Source organism: Varanus komodoensis, unplaced genomic scaffold, assembly GCF_004798865.1.
Source record: "Varanus komodoensis strain SLA01 unplaced genomic scaffold, ASM479886v1 scaffold24, whole genome shotgun sequence".
In the NCBI taxonomy this organism is placed as follows: domain Eukaryota; kingdom Metazoa; phylum Chordata; class Lepidosauria; order Squamata; family Varanidae; genus Varanus; species Varanus komodoensis.
Window position 1 is genome coordinate 42145 of NW_025335641.1, and position 14884 is coordinate 57028.

The following is a 14884-nucleotide window of genomic DNA, read 5'->3' on the forward strand; positions in this document are numbered from 1 at the left end:
ATGGTAATTTATTATGTACTATTGTATTTCAATGTATTTTATCATGTTGTAAGCCGCCCCGAGGTTTCGGCAAGGGGCGGCATAGAAATGTAATAATAATAATAATAACAACAACAACAACAATAACAACAACCCTGCCTGCTCTTTAGAAGGCCAGATACTGAAGATGAAACTCAAAATACTTTGGCCACCTAATGAGAAGGAAGGACTCCCTGGAGAAGAGCCTGATGCTGGGACAATTGATGGCAAAGGAAGAAGGGAATGGCAGAGAATGAGGTGGCTAGATGGAGTCACTGAAGCAGTTGCTGTGAGCTTAATTGGACTCCGGGAGATGGTGGAGGACAGGAAGGCCTGGAGAAATGTTGTCCATGGGGTCACGATGGGTTGGACATGACTTTGCGACTAACAACAACAACTAGTAGAAACAAATGAAGTTGTGGGACTCTGGCATTTACAACCTACCTAAATCATGAAATATGTAGGCTTGGTTCAGTCAAAATTTCAAGCATGGTATGGTGCTGCTACATAAATAAAAGTCTACATTTATTTGCAGGTATGCATGTCCCCTTCTCCCCTTACACACACATTTGCTGAATTTTGGCAAATCGTAATTTGAAACTACATCCCAACTGATACCTCGCTAAAACAGGAAGAACGTCATTGCTCCAAGCACACAAGAAGAGGAAGCTCACAATTCCCTTGTTCAGTCTGCAGTCTCATGTCACAGTGCCTTGGATGTTTCCTTATCTGGGTTATCACCATAAAATCATGAGGTTCCAAATCCGTGTACACCCATTCATAACTGAAGCGTGTAGCTGTCCTTGGAAAGCATGACAGAACTCACCATTTCTCATGACTCTGAAGCAGAAGAGGGATGGTTTCATTCCACAGTGGTATGACAACCATTGCTCCCTTCTCCAGCTCCAACGTATGGAAGAATACAGCAACCTATTTCACCATCTGAGTAGCTGGGAGTGTGGTGCAGAACCAAATTAACACACCCCTGCCGTCTAACAATGTATCCTTCTACAATCACACAGTGCAATGAATGCAAACATTCCACTCTGCACCCTGGCTTTAATGATGCCAGTTTGCTACTCACAAGCATTATTTTTAATGTAATGACCCTTTTTGTATTTAAATTGTGAATCACTTTCAATATCTACAAATAAAAAGCAGGGTAAGAACTTCCTAAACAAATTAAGCAAACAGCAATTTGTCTTTTTTCAATCCAACACTACAATACTAATTGAACTATGGAATATCAGATTCTGCAGAACATGAATGGGAGAATGCTTTTTGCACTTATGTCTTGCTGTGGAATTTCCATCAGCTCCTAATGGCCACTGTGAGATCAGCATGCTAGACTAGATAGCTCTTCAGTATGTTCCAGGAGTGTTCTTATGGTGTTAATGTTGCAGGAATGTTGTTGTATCCTAAGAAGATTCTAGATCTGCAATTATACATGTGAATTCTCATAGGTAGCACTTTAGAATGACAAGGACCCAAACATTTATGTGTTAAAAGTGTTCCTGCAGGTGCTCCAGGTGAAGCTGAGGTCACCTGAAACTGAACTTGTAAAGTGGTAAGGTCTCAGTTAGTCTAGAAGATAAGGAGAATGCAAATTAAAATATGCAAGCAAGGAAAATTCTACCCAGTTATCCCTAGAGTGAAATACACTCCTAACATTGCATGGCAGCATCCTCAAATAATAATTATATTTTAAAACCCTTTAAAAGTATTGTATATATGATCATATTAATTAAAAGTATTTGTTTGTATAAACATTTCACAATGAAGGGTAGACAATTACTTCAGAATATGTTCTGAAGAACTGCATTAAAGGAGAAATCTAATTACAACTCTTCCAGATTAATGTAATTACACTTAATGGAGCAGAAATGACACTAAGATTCCTTTTCTTTCCAGTTTAAGAGTTCTAATTGTGTCTTATTTTTTGTCAAGTACAGATATTTCAATTTAGAACTAAATTAGTGCAGAATTTAAAATGTGTTTATACATAATTTCCTTTTCTTTTGCTATGACTGAAAAAATACTGTACTGTAAGGAAAAGGAATAACCAGTAAGCCTATCATTTATTCACTTAGAGGTCCCCAAACTTTCTCCCAAGCACTATTTTATTTCTCTAGTTCAGTAATATCATATCTGCACAAAGGAAACTGTAGATTTCAGAAATTTCTTATGACATTTAAAATGCAGTTGTATTTATTAAAAATATTTATACAACACTTACTGACCATCAGGAACCTCAAAGTGATATGCAATTTAAAACTAAATATAGCATCTGAAATAAAGATTTTATCAGTGGCCCAAGTAACAAGTATCATATTGCCAGATTCAATATAGGGAAAATATGAAGACAGCCACAAAATATATATTTTAAACATCTGTATTCTGTCTATATCCACTGTAGGATCTCTAGATGACTTAGAAAGAATAAAACCAAACAACTAAATCCACAACAGAACTTGAATCACAATATACTATATATTACACACACACAAAAAATAGAAAATACATTCTAACAGTTAAATGCTGAGCAAATAAAAACATACTGGCCTGGCGCCGAAGTAAATAAACAGTTAGCACCAGCCATACTACTCTGGGGAACATATTCCATAGCTGGGACACTATCAGTTAGAAGGTCCTTCTCCCCAAGAATCCATTTTTCTAAGTTCTTTCAAAGAGAACTCCCAGGAAAGGACCTTGGAAGATGATCTTTGTGTTTGGACAGGTACCTCTGCTACAGGAACACTACTAACTGTGGAGTCCAATTCGTGGCGAATCTGAATGATTTTACCTAGATTTACCTTGTCACAGTGGGCCAACGAGGGTCCAAGGAGGTCTATCTTGGTGTCAGATTGCACTTAGAAAAGCTCTGCTGGACAACACTGTGAGGATGCAAGGCTGGAAGAGAGGAATTTCTTCTTTGCCACCTTCACCACCACAACATAGGCTCAATAATGAGCTCTAATACATGTTTGGTCAGAGTCAACATGAGTTTTTCTCCACCTGTGCTGTTTTCCAACTTGCTTATACGCCAAGCCACTGCACATGCTCTGCTTCAACAGCAGCACCAGCTGTATCAACTGGCAACTTCCTCAGAGCCCTTTGGAATTCATCTGGATCCAGCAGACTCAGCAGGTGGACCATTTCAATAGCATACAGAGGGAGAATGGGGTTGAGAGTCTAAATCTGACCATGATGAAGGAATTAATGTCAGTCTCCTCACTTCAAGATCACCATCCTCCTGTCCAGTCAAAAAGAACAGGTCAAGAGAGTAACTTTTTCATGTGCTGAGCCAATGGCATGCTAAGGCAGCTCCAAGGTTGCCATGGTCACCATGAACTCCTGAGCTAGCCTGGATAAAGCAGTCTCAATGTGGAAGTTGAAATTCCCCAGATCCACCATTCTGGAGGCTTTCAACACCACATCCAAAACTATCTCTGTCAGCTCAAGCAGAGAGTCTGCTGAGCAGCAGGGTAGGCAGTACAACAACAGAATCTTTGTCTTGTTCACCCCAACACAAAGAACAAACACTCCAGACCTGTCTTAGAGTGGACAAGCAGCCTAGAGAGATGTTTCCCTGAAGACTACATCCACTCCTCTTCCATGGCTCCCAGGGCAAGGCTGATGCTACACCAAATACTTGAGTGAGCACAGCTGGGTAAGCATAATGCTGCCTTCCTCCCCAACCCAGGTTTCCATAATGCAGCCCCCTCATCCACAATTAAGTCACAGATGAGGGATATTTTATTCTGGCCTACCTGGCATTCAACAGCAGCAGCACCAAGCCTGAAGGCAGGTTGATACAACTGCCTGTTATGATCTGGTTGGGGAAAGAATGAGAAGAGGGGATAGCAGTAAGACATCCAACCCCTCATTTCCTTTGTTGACTTATTAATCTCCAGTGTCATACTTTCTGCTACCTATAACCAGATTAATAGAAGCATCCCATTGCTTGCCAGAGTCCCTCAGCAACATATTAAAATAACACAATTAAAATGGTAAAGCAAGTGTTGATAAAAATATGGCACTCATAAAAACTATTGTGGCTTACAACATTTGGTCGAAGTTGACCCACAAGTATGCTCTATCCCAGTTCCACCTCATTGCCAATCAAATGTATCCCTAACCCAACTCCTTCCAAGGCCAGAATATAATCCTCAACATATAAACCTGTCAGCCACCCCGAGGCTTCGGTGAATGGGGCGGCATAGCTTACTAAATAAATAAATAACACATGTTAAGAGAAAAAGAAAACCTGGCCCCAGCCCAGCCCAGCCCAGCCCAGCCCAAACTGGTGCTGAACAGTTGCCAAAAGGGCAGTGCCCTTTTGCAGCTGTTCTTCAGTGGCTGCCCAAAGCTGCCAACCCTGGGCCTAGCCAGCAAAAAGAGGTCCCCACTGGGGAAGTCCTGCTGCACTTGCAAGATGCTCCACTGTGTTCGCCAACCCTGGATACTCCCACTGCCAGGGAAGGCTACACTAGGAGCACAGGTGTGGAGAGTGGTGGAAGGAGCTGGAGGCTCAACAGTGGTGTCCAGTCTGGTTCCAGAAAGTGGTGGCAGTGTTGTGGTAAGCCAGCAGCATGGGCATGGAGGCGGTGGCTTGCTCGCTCGGAGATGGTTTTGGACTTGCTGGGAGATCTCCAAGCGAGCAAGCTGCCACTGTGCGCGCCTGACGCTGCCTCACCAGCCCATGCGCCCAGGCACCCCCACCTCACTGGCCCACTCCAGTCGCTGCCGCCTTTCAACTGGCCCCCTATTGAAAAAGTTTGAGGACCCCGATCTAAAGTGTGCCGACTTCTCAACAGAAGCACTGTGGGTGGCACAAACTCTAAAACTAATTTAGTCATAGGAATATGCTTTCATCTTCCAGACTGGAATGCCTGGGTGATCTTGAAATGGAGAACAAAATCAGGGAGTCCTCACACAGACAGTGCTGTAAAAAATGGGTGGCTTCAACTGTTTCCAATTGGTGCAACATATTCCCGTACTATGTCATGGGCAACCTGAGCTACAATGAAATCCAGGATTTCCCCTCACCCCCCCCCCCCCGGTTGGCTCCATGACCAACTGTTCTAGGACACAGCCATTTAGGACATTGAGAAATGTAACCTCTCTGTCAGAACTGGAGCATATATTTATCCATGCACAACAGGAACCATAGTTTAAAATAAAATCCAATAGATTGCTAAACATTTGACAATTATCCCCAAGATATTATTTAACGAACTATTTCCACTAAACTTGCTAGAAGGAAATTTGAGAAGAAAAGCAAAGATTCTAAAAATCACATCAACAAAAGCTGAGAGTGTAACAGGGCAAAAACATTTCAACCTATCAGAAGAATATGGGTGGATGCTTTAGTGTTTTAGACTAGCAAAAAAGACGAGACTTCTATAAGCTGAGATCCTTTACAAAAATACTCCTACATGTGCCAAAAGTAATGAGGGAGAAAAACAGCCTGTGCTAAATCAAAAATGAACAAATGTACAAGGTTATATTTATAGTGGAATTTTCCCTCAGAGTCCAAGCCACTCTCATTTCTGAATAATGTGTAGTTTTCAATAAACTGTGGCACTTAAAATACCAGGCATTGCCACTTAAAATGGAATATTATACATGATACAGCTAGAAATAAATTTATGTGGAAAATTAATTGTTCTCCAAAAATGAAAGACCTCTCCAATACAATGTTTTAGTTAGTGGACATATTGAAACATATTAAATGCATAATGAGAATCTGTATACAAACTAAAATAGTATTTCTATTGGCTTTGTGAGACAAATGTTACTTTGTTGGATAAAAGTTTAGAAAAAAAAGGGGTGGGTTTTGAAAAATGAGGAGTAAGTGAATAGAACAAGTTATAAAATAAGGAGATCAGTAGAAGATTTAGAAGGTACTTGTGAGGTAACAAGAGAAAATGGTAGGAAGAGACCTGAGGCACCCAAAATGGTGGTTGGAAAAGAAATGGGGAAATGGCAGGAGCCCCTTCTATATATACTAGCAGGAGAAAGGAGTAGGGTTTCCACCAAAATAACTTTAGCTAGGAAAATCTTCCCAACAAAAGGTCCCACACAGGTTCAGAGCCCATATATGTAATTTACAGAGAACATGAAGAATAATAATGACATACTAACTGGGAATTAAATCTAGTACCCCAAACACAAGAGTTTTTAGCCTAAAAACTGCACAAAAGACAATACAAGGGAAAATTAAAGCATGATAGAATCTTGTCTTGGTAGCCCCTCACCTACATGACCATTTCATATTACTTGGAATTATGCTAAGTAAGAATAATTAAAATAGGCAAACATACATAGGAAACTGCCTTATACAGAGTCAGACAAATGCTCCATCTGGTCCAATGTGTCAGCTTAACTGGCAGCACTTCTCCAGGGCTTTAGACAGGATTTTTTACCGACTTAGCAAGAGATGCTAAGGAAGCTGGGACTTATGCATATGAACCTCGTGCACTACCATGAAAGATAGCCCCTCCCCTACAACAGCTTAGATGCCTGCACACCTTGCTCAAGGCAGTGTTTAAAAAGTTATTTTGATATTAAAATAAGACCTCAAAAGAAGCTAATATTTCATTTTCTTAAAGGTGAAGAGGTCACAGTAGTCTTCTTATGCACATAACTTGTAGACGCCAGTATTTTAAAAGGAAACTATAGTTTCCACTATTCCCTATGACAGATTTTGTGTTTGATTTTAATCACACTGCACATCATAAATACAGTCCAAGAGAACATCTGAATTCTCACTGACAGCTTTTGAGATATTTTTATATCAATTTCCTGAGTATAATCAGTTACTATTTTAAATGTTAGCTTGGTATTCCAAACACACTTTCTTTGGAATACACTCTGTCAAATACAATGAGAGTTTGCCCTGAGTAAACATGCAAAGAGATCAAGCTATAGAAAGGTAACTGAGGGAAAAGATTAAAGTAGCAGCCCAATCTTGTTGCACCAGCAAATAACTGTTCAGGTTGGAACATAGCAACTGCTTCATCAGCAACACATCACAAAGCATGATTTTACAACTGTATTATAAGAACAAGTACATAGGCATTACTGGTAGGGCCCAATTAAAATACTGAAAGCAATCTTTATTTCAAGTAGTAAAAAATCACAATACCTAAACAATACACTTGTCCTAATGTTATCCAGCACTACTTATGCATAACACATATTAAAGAGCCTTAATAAAATATAAATGAATGTATCCACTTACCCCAAACAGAAATGCACCATCAGAATTACAAACTGCTAGTTTTCTAAAATACAAAGAAAAAGAAAGCAAAAGGAAAAAAATGCTCAAGGGAATTGCAACCACCCCAGTTGCAATCCCATCTGTATTCGGACTAGAAAACATGGTTTTTTAAAGCCCATACAGATTTTATTTTATGCATTTGCATATAATATTTGGTTTGAATTCAAAAGCCATTTTTCCTACTACCAGGGAAAGAGCAATCTGGAAAGGGAGGAAGAGGAAGTGCTTAGTGTCATCTTCTCTCTCAAATTCTTTCTCCGTCCCAGCTAAGTTGAGATGGGCTATGGTGCTCCAATTCCAGTGATTTTGGGCAAGGGGAGATATGGGTGTTGGCAGTTGGAGAGGCCAGCACAGGAGATGGGGGACAGATGTCTTACTGCTCTCCCCTTCTCCAGTCCTTCCCTCAGCTGGAGGATTCCTAGTGACCATGCCAACTTGCCTTCAGGCCTTGTGGTGCTTTCAGTTAACACCAGGTCAGCCCATAATAAAGCCTCTCCGATTCATGATTTAATTGCGGATCAAGGGGTCAACCTGTCATGTATTACTGAATCCTGGGTGGATGAGGTGGGGGGGGGGAGCCACCCTGTCACAGCTTTGCCGGTGTGGATACTTGGTGCAAAGCCAGCATTGCCTTGAAGAACAGGGAGGGGGGTGGTGGCCACTGTTCATCGTCATCCCCATTTCCCTCTCAAGGCTTCCTGTTCAATTGAGTAAAAACCTGGAGAGTGTTTATCGTGTGTTGGGCAATCAAGACAGATTAGGGATCCCACTGGTCTACTATGCACCTCGCTGCCCAGCAACCTCACTGCCTGAGCTGGTGGAGGTAGTTTCCAACCTGGTGTTGAGAACCCCAGGGATGCTGGTCCTGAGGGACCTCACCATCCATGCAGAGGCTGCCTTGTCCAGGATGGCTCAGGACTTCATGGCAGCCATGAGACTGTCTCAATGTATTACCAGCCCAACGCATATAAAAAGTTACACTCTAGACATAAGTTCCTCAATTGGGCAGCAATATGATGACCTGCGAATGTGGGGGGGACCCCTTTGTCATGGTCAAATCACTTCTTGAGGTTTGAACTAATGACTCCTTTTTCTCTCTGCAGGGGTGCAGGACCCATTAAGTTGGTTCACGCCTAGGGGCTGAAGGATCCAAGTGGATTCCTGACAGCTCTTGGGAATTCCTCAACTGGTATGGTAGGCACCCGTGTCCACACACAGGTCATGCTATGGAATTCAGAGATGGCCTGGCCAATGCCGTCCTATTGCAAAAGCCTCAGAACGGCTTACATAATACAAATATCAATATAAATAAATTATAACAAAATGCCAACATAAAAATCAACATAAACAAAAATCAACATAAACAAATCGACCTACTCTGACTGCAGTTAAAAATATGATATTAAAAATGCCATATTAAAACTTATTAAAATATTGATGAAACGAAAAGGTCTTAACCTGGTGCCGAAAAACATATAATGACGGCGCCAGGCGGACCTCTCTGGGGAGCACATTCCATAGATGGGGCGCCACCGCAGAGAAGGCCCTCTTCCGGGTGCTCTGCCTCCTAATGTCTTTCACGAAGGGTTCCCAGAGGAGGGCTTCTGCTGCCGATCTCAGGGGGCGGGAGGGCAAATAGGGAAAAAGGCGTTCCTTAAGGTATCCAGGTCCCAAGCCGTTTAGGGCTTTATCGGTAATAAACAACACCTTGAATTGAGCCCAGACTTCAATGGAAGCTGATAGAGGGCTGGGGTTATATGAGAATAACGCCCAGTCCCTGTCAGCATCCTGGCAGCTCTGTTCTGCACCATCTGAAGTATCCAGACTGTCTTCAAGGGCAGCCCCATGTAAACCGTGTTACAGAAATCCAACCTGTAACGTGCTTTACATGTTCATTGCTCCAAAGCACCTTCTCCCCTCTTGCAGAGTCCATCTGGTCCCTTGGTATTTCCCAGAGCTGAGGGAGATGAAGCAAGAGCTACAGCACAGCACAGGTGTAGGAAAAAACAAAATCTGGCCAAACATGGCTTAGTGCCCATTATTGAGCCTATTCCATGGCAGCAAAGGCAGCAAGGAAACACTTTTTCACTGTCTGAATCACATCTTCATCAAGTCACCCAGTACAGCTTTTCTGGGTGGTTTGGGGCATTTTGCATCCTATCCCCAAAGGTGATCTGACTGAACCCTTGGAGGCCTGCTGTAAGGAATTTGCATGACACTTTGAGGATAAAATTGCTCAGATACATAATGACTTCGACTCCAGTTATTCTGGTTCCAACAGCAGAGGTGTCCAGTATGCCATCTTGTTTCATTCTACTGGATGAGTTTCAGCTCTTGCAGCCTGATAATGTGGGCAGGATGCCTGGATCTGTTCAGCCTACAATCTACTCGCTCAATCCTTGCCCTTTCTCGTTGGTGTGAAAATTTATACAGGATACTTGATTCTGGGTTCAGGAGGTTGCTAATGCCTCTTTTAGAGAGGGAGTGGTACCTTCCACTTTAAAGACAGCAATTATTGCACCACTCCTTAGGAGACCTGCCCTGAACCCAGTTGATATGAACAACTTCCAACCAATTACTAACATTCCTTTTTTGGGCAAGGTGATCAAGTGGGTTGGAGCTAGTCAGCTCCAGGCTCTCCTGGAGGAAACTGATTATCTAGACCAATTTCAATCAAGTTTCAGATCTGGTTTTGGAACAGTAACTCTCAGCAGCTTTCAATACCATTGACCACGGTATCCTTCTGGAAAAATTGGCTGGGTTGGGAGTTGGGGGCACAGTCTTGCAGTGGTTCCATTCCTAGCTGCCTGACAGTCTCCAAATGGTGGTGCTGGGGGACTACTGCTCTGCGGCATAGCCTTTGCACCATGGAGTTCTGCAGAGCGCTATTTCGTTCCCCATTCTTTTCAACATCTACATGAAACTACTGGGAGAGATCATCAGGAGGTTTAGAGTGAAGTGTCAACTGATTTCTCTTTCAGACTGAGATCAACCATGATTGAGTGAAAAAGCACTAACAGAACCAGTGCGTGCAGTCCTGCTATATATATATTACAAGTAGCATTATTTAAAAGTTTACTAGCTTTTAAGGCACCACAAGACTCTTCACATTTTTTGCTGAAATACCTTAACACAGCAACCCTGCTGGAAATAGTAAAAAAAAAAAAAAAAAAAAAATTAAAAACTTCTGAAAATTAAATTTTTTAAAAAAAAAAAAATAAAAAAAAAAAGAAAAAAAAAAAAAAAAAAGCAATATTCAACCTTCCTGCAATTGATGTATTGCATCAATTACTGTGGCAGTGATTTGGGGGGGGGGGAGTGGCAGATTCCCTCTGACAATGGGTCCTTCAAAGTAAAATAAATCACAAAAAACACAGACACTGATAATGCAGACATGAAAACTGTTCTAGCAGGAGTATACTAAAATTTGCTAGCGAGTGGTAGCAGAAGGAACAAGAAAAAAGAACAATGTGAAAACAGAACAAAAAATATTCAACAATCCATCACAAATTATTTTACAATGAAATAATGCAGCACTATATACTACCCTTGACTTTCCATACCAAGGGAACCAAAAACTAACATTCACATATTTATTTTATATGTATTCTGCAGGCAAGATCTACTTCAGCAGGTGCACAGAGGTGGCAGGAAAAATGACCACCACAAGCAGTACAGCATACTTCCTAATAAACGAGATCAAGGACAGGACCACAAGGTACAAAATATGCCTTCAGCCACTGCCAACAATACTTCTATGTAGGATTCAACTGTATGCACTCTATGTATGCATTCAATTGGTATGGCTGTCTTTCTATCTTCTGGATTCCATAATCTAGTGAATTTTATGGGTTAAAAAAGTTTGAGAACCTGTGTTGCCAGGTACTGCTGAAGCACTTAATAACACATTTGGAAGCTATACAAAAATCCATTATGGCAGCAAGATATGGCTATGCAGAAGATCTATTTTTCTGGAATTTTTAAAATCTTACTTTAGAGGCCAAAGCCATTTGCCAAATGAATACAAGAGATACGGGACACTACTTTGTATTAAACTCTGGGATATAGTAAAATGTGGCACATAGGAAAAAGCAATGGAATTCAGATTCCATTATGTTACCTGAATATTTTGCTGCATGGATAGGTACTGTGTGGTCTAGCCTGCGGAAAGAGATCACGGAACTGTTTTATGAGCTGGGGTGCCAACTGATTGAAACTACACAAGTATCCCGGGGTGTTGGGGCAATGCCTGTTGTGCTCCTAAGAGGCGACAGGGGGCGCCCAAAAACCCTGTGGCAGAATGTGGTGGGAACGGCAAACTGCTGCAAAGCGGAGCCTTCTGACTGTAGGAAGGCGAGGGGGGAGGGGGGAAGACCGACGGCGGACGTGCACAAACTCTTGGCAGGTTCAACTCCCCACGATGTTCAACCCCGCCCCTCACGCGTCGACGGACGAAGAGGCTGGCCCTAAAGAAGCTCACCGCGCCGCCCCCTCGCCTCCCTCCCTCCCGGTTGCCCGTTACCATTATTACCCATCACTCCCAGCGCAGCGCCGCCATCCTGCCTCCGGCCAGCTCCCACGGGAACAACGGCTGACCTCGCGAGAACTCCCGCTTCAACCCTCCTCCTCCTCCTCCTCCTCCTCCTGAGAACCAACATGGCGGAAGCAGCGCGCACGTGTCCGTGTGTCCCAGAAACACAACAGCACCCGCAATCTTCCGTACGTGCTCACCCGCGCAGGAGGGAATGATGGCTAATGGCTGGAGGAAGGGAAGGTGACGTCGTCACGCATGCGCTTGTCCCTTTTATTTCAGCGGCTGGTATTCGAACAAGGCGCGCGAGCCTCCGCCTTCTTTACCCCCCCCACTCCGTACGCGCAGGTCACATGGGGATATAATACCACCTCCTCTTCCCCCCCCCGGCACCATCCGGGTCTTTCTGCCTCACAACTTGGCCCCCCGCTCGCCCCCAAAGGAGGAGGCCTGACCTGGTTGCTGAGAGACGGAAAACTCAGCCCGCTGCGACCGAAGCGGACGCGTCTTTTCCTCCGTTCTGAGAGGCAGCCGCGCTTCACGTCAGAACTTGGACGCCGACAACAGCGCCCGCTTGGCTCCCCTCAGCGCCGCGCGGCGGCGACGGCGGCAGCTCCTCTTCCGCTTCCTTCCCCTCCCCCCCATATTCCCTGCGCCGCCCGCGAATGGGGGCCGCTCCCTGCAGCTCCTCCTGCTGGCTGACTCAGGGAGGCGACCCTGGAGTGGCTGGCTTGGTCTGAGCCCGCGGGATCACCGTGCGGCTGGTCAGGCACTGGACGATGCGGGCTGCTGCTCTTTGTCAGAGACGGGTAGACGTAAGCCGCACCCGGGGATCGGTATCCCACGTCCCTTCGCCTAGAGAAGAGGCTGCGCGGCGCACTATTTCGTCGGCCGAAAAAAGACCCGCTATGCGCCTCTGCTCAGCAGCTACTCCTTAGTACAAAGCGTTGCGCAGTGGCGGCGCGGCTTCAAGAACCTCTGTGTCCTTATGTTGGTTTGCTGAAAAGGAAATCTCTCCCGCTTAATTTAGATAAAGTCATTTTTTCGTATTTAGATAGCGCGCGTGCTGTCACAATCCACTTATTTTTTATGCGAATCTCTCCTTGCCTTTGTCGTTGTACAAGGCAGCTCTGAGCTATTAAAAAACATAAGATAACCAAAAAAAAGCAACTTTCAAGCCACATTAATATACGCTTAGTAATCTGTTTTAATGGTTAGGTGGAGCACTCTAATACAAAGAAGAAGGGATATTAATAGATGTTTGTCTGTTGGTACCATAGTTTTAAGATCGAAACCTGGACACCTGATATGGCATGCAAACTAAGGCGAACCTATCGGTGCGCCTTGGGGGTATTTAGATTTTAAAAAGCACAAAGGATGCAATCCTATGCAAGTTTAGCAGGAATAATACTTGCTGGTTGGAGAATGCCAGAAACTATATGACCCCTTTCTGGGAAAACATGGATAGGATTGCACTTAATTATATTGTGTTTGAAGCCTGCAGTATCAACTTCAACCACTAGGTCCCTAACAACTGCTTATCTTTGCAGTTGAAAAAGGGACAGAATTAGATGGCTAATCGCTCCCTCGGAGAGGCTGTAGGGATCCATCATAGCAGAGGCGGTACTTAAGAGGAGCTGGCAGCTCTGGCTTAACTCAAATAAGGCAGATGTAACCTAGTCAACTTTCATCAGCAGTGTACTTTTGCTTGAAGGTATCACAGGGATGGCTATTTGGACCCATGTGAAGCCACATATGTTCTCTTATAAATAAAATACTAACACCTCCAGACAAGGGAGTAGGCAACATTTTGCAGTACAAATCCCATATATTATTTCAACACAAAATCATAGAGGAAAAGAAAAATATGTCATAGAATGGAATATATCAGTTCAAATACCTGCATTTACAGTATATATAGAAGAAAACAGCTTTCTAAAAATTATACATAAACTTCAGCAATTGCAGACCAAATATCCATTTAAGTATCCATTTACAAGCATTTCTATACTACCTGCAGTTGAAAGTGTCATTAAGTCCTCCATCCATTGTATTATAAGAGGAATATATCCTTCTGTGGTTGTAACTTCAGTCTTTTAGCTGTCAAAAAGGCAAATCTGTTTTGATTACTGTGCATTTACTTGCAGGAAACAGGTAGATAATTTAAGAAGAGATGTATATCAGTAAAGAGTGCCAACAAAAGTGTGTATAGTCAAGGCTATGGTTTTCCCAGTTGCAATGTATGGCTGTGAAAGCTGGACCATAAGGAAGGCTGAGCACAAAAGGATTGAGGCCTTTGAATTGTGGTGCTGGAGGAGACTCCTGTGAGTCCCTTGGTCAGCAAGGCGATCAACCCGGTCAGTCCTAGAGGAGATCAACCCTGACTGCTCTTTAGAAGGCCAGATACTGAAGATGAAACTCAATTACTTTGGCCACCTAATGAGAAGGAAGGACTCCCTGGAGAAGAGCCTAATGCTGGGAACAATAGATGGCAAAAGAAGAAGGGAATGGCAGAGAATGAGGTGGCTAGGTGGAGTTACTGAAGCAGTTGGTGTGAGCTTAGGTGGACTCCGGGAGATGGTGGAGGACAGGAAGTCCTGGAGGAGTGTTGTCCATGGGGTCGCGATGGGTTGGACATGACTTTGCGACTAACAACTCAATACAAAATTTATATGTATAATAATTTTGTTCCCCAAAGAAAAATTACCAAAACATGAATAAAAGAAGCTTTTGCTATGTCACACCTCCAGTAATTAGCTGAAGTAGACAAACTCTAATTAAAGAGATACTGTGTCATCCCATAGGCACAGAACAAGAGCTTCTTCTGGATCTGTTGATCAAGCAAATGGGATAGTTCAGTTTCCTATTACATTTCTGCTGAAGAACTTGTATATAATATTTGTTCATCCTGATAAGCATTTATAAACGGCCATGGGTCAATATTAGTTTCAATATATGGTTGCAATAGCAAAGGAGACTGAAGCTGTAAAAATAGGGCCAAACCTAGATTCTAACAAATGTTGCAAGTATTGTCATTCAGCCTTGCAAAT

The 14884-nt window shown here is 43.1% G+C and overlaps 1 protein-coding gene and 1 long non-coding RNA gene across 8 annotated transcripts in view; one reads left to right on the forward strand and one right to left on the reverse strand.

Annotated features, from left to right (window-relative positions):
* ZZZ3 (zinc finger ZZ-type containing 3) overlaps nucleotides 1–12452 on the reverse strand; it is a 54590-nt gene extending 42138 nt beyond the window's left edge. The window contains exons 1-3 of one of the 7 annotated variants that reach the window (XM_044432318.1): nucleotides 12290–12451; nucleotides 7265–7307; nucleotides 2832–3850 (exon numbers count right to left, since the gene is read on the reverse strand). The gene's annotated coding sequence lies outside the window, so the exon portion shown is untranslated. Of the gene's footprint in view, nucleotides 1–2831; nucleotides 3851–7264; nucleotides 7308–11834; nucleotides 11969–12034; nucleotides 12085–12289 lie in introns of those variants that run through there. The other 6 variants (XM_044432317.1, XM_044432322.1, XM_044432315.1 and 3 more) reach the window with 6 other exon arrangements.
* The window catches only part of LOC123024524, a 31018-nt gene continuing 28063 nt past the window's right edge, over nucleotides 11930–14884 (forward strand). The window contains exon 1 of the long non-coding RNA XR_006414939.1: nucleotides 11930–12022. This is a non-coding gene — a long non-coding RNA (uncharacterized LOC123024524). The remainder of the gene's footprint in view (nucleotides 12023–14884) is intronic.